The sequence below is a fragment of the Herpailurus yagouaroundi genome, unplaced genomic scaffold (assembly GCF_014898765.1).
Source record: "Herpailurus yagouaroundi ecotype Mexico unplaced genomic scaffold, PumYag 160, whole genome shotgun sequence".
In the NCBI taxonomy this organism is placed as follows: Eukaryota; Metazoa; Chordata; class Mammalia; order Carnivora; family Felidae; genus Herpailurus; species Herpailurus yagouaroundi.
The window spans coordinates 23,419,339-23,421,697 of record NW_024412401.1 but is presented as its reverse complement, the minus strand read 5'-3'; positions in this window follow the sequence as shown (position 1 = coordinate 23,421,697).

The window sequence follows — 2,359 nt, the reverse complement described above, 5'->3', positions numbered from 1 at the left end:
CCCGCACAGGGCACGTTGGACATTCGTGAGGTTAATTTAGGTTTTCACAGTGATGGGGGGGCACCTCCTCGGATTTAGTGGGCTTCGCTGGTCGCTTTTTGTCCTGCTGCCAGCAGAGCAGCTCCCCCATATCCAAGGAGTTCCCTTTGTCCCAACCAACATGTGACTGTCTTGCCAGTCATTCATGTAGCTGAAAGCCTCTGATGTATAAACACAAATAACTTTTTCGTAGTTTTATGTATGACACGTTTTCCAGGTTATTTGATCTGTGAATTTCAGTTCAGGAAAGTAAAGGGAGGGGTTACAAAATATTCATTATAAAAGAGGGTGCTGGGGGCACCTGGGTGGCTCAGTCAGTTAAGCATCAAACTCTTGATTTTGGCTCAGGTCATGATCTCATGGTTTCATGAGTTTGAGCCCCACATTGGGCTCTGTGCTGAAAGCATGGAGCCTGCTTGGGAGTCTCCCTCTCTCCCTCTCTCTCTGCCCCTGCCCCGCTTGTGCTCTGTCTCTCTCAAAACAAATAAATAAACCTAAAAGAAAAAAGAGTGTGCTGGGTCAGATAGGGGTTGAGTGCTGCTTCTAGAAATCCCCCAACAGCCATTCTTACCCAAAGAGAAGCTGAACAAGACATTCTTGTTTACTCCAACAGACAGGGATGAATGCATGTCTTTATTAGAATTCTGCATCACCCCACTCCCAAATTACCTGATTCTCCCTAGCACTTACAACATGCTGAGGAGATTAAACACTATTTTGTGAGTTCTTCCTGGAGTTCACTTAGCCCATAAGTAGAAGATATGGTCTTCTTTCCAATTCTCTCTTCATCCTCTTGCACTTAGCCTTTTCCATTTAAAACTGGAGCCCCTGATCTCAGTAGCAACTTCCTTCAAACAGGGTGTTTTATATTTGCAATTAGAAAATTATAGCACCTTGGGGTGCCTGGGTGGTTCAGTCTGTTGGGTGTCCGACTTCAGCTCAGGTCATGATCTCGCGATTCGTGAGTTCGAGTCCTGCGTTGGGCTCTGTGTTGACAGCTCAGAGCCTGGATCCTGCTTCCGATTCTGTGTCTCCCTCTCTCTCTGCCCCTCCCCTGCTCACACTCTCTCTCTCTCAAAAATAAATAAACATTAAAAAAAAAGAAAAAAATTATAGCACCTGGAGGCTAGCTGTTGCCTAAGAAAGGAGCTAACAAGGTATTGGCCAGAGCAAGCCACCAGAGGAGATTTCCTCCAGATAAGTGGTTCTTAATATGAAAGTAACACAGTCTGCAAGCACTAACACAGCATTTCCCTCTCTTCGTGCAGTACATATTCCAAAAAAATGGATTTGAAGGTTGGTGTGTATATATATCATATATATGAATATATATATATGATATATGATATATATATATGATATATGATATATATATATATATATATATATATATATGGTCCCTAATCAGAACGACTGCAGTGTTCTAGCGCTGGGCACATTTGGGCTTACAAGAAATATTTATTCAATGGATGAATAAATAGAAAAGTGCTCAAGTCCATCCTCTTTCTACAATGCTGTGCTGTCTCTATGTATACCTGATGAATGAAATAAGGGACTGAAGAAGCAAGCAAAGCGAAATGCATAGAAAGTATAAAGACAAAGTAAACATCCCCCCCATGAAAATCTCTAAGGCAAGCTATAGACCTGCATAACAGAGGTTAACAAATGGCTTGCACCAAATCCAGGTACCAATTTACTGGCTGACAATTGTTCAGAAAGAGACTTGATCTTTACTTTGCCATTCTATATCCATGGAATTTTTCTTTTCACGTCTCCAAATGTTTCCAGTCAATTCTTCCAATTTTCTTCTCTGCACCCTTTCCATCCTGGGAAGGCACTGTGTTCACCTCCAAGCCTGGTGGACCCTGGGTGGTAAGGTGGAGAACAGGCTGGAGGAGTGTGACCTGATACTTTTCCAGGTGCTTGCTGACAACAGGCCAGACAACTAGACAGACAGCCCTTACAGACTATTTGCAAAATATTGTTCCTCTGCACGGACCACCTCTGTATCAGTAGGGAACTCCCCCTTGTGTATGAGCCCTGCCCTTATTGGGAAGACAGCTATGAATGTCAAAATGCCATTTTGATCTAAAAACTCTCTCTCTAGAGTGTCTACCTGTGAACTTTAGTGTTACCTGTTGACTAAAGAGAAAGAATGGAAACCTCCCTAAAGCGGGGGTTGTTTGGTATTTGGAGAATGCTGTCACAACCTTCTTAAAATCTTCTCTTGGTCAATTGCCACACTTACCTCCTCTAAGCAAGCTTTAATTAATTGAATTTCTTGAAAGTGGCACTCAGAAAAAAGTTCTAATTTCCAGCT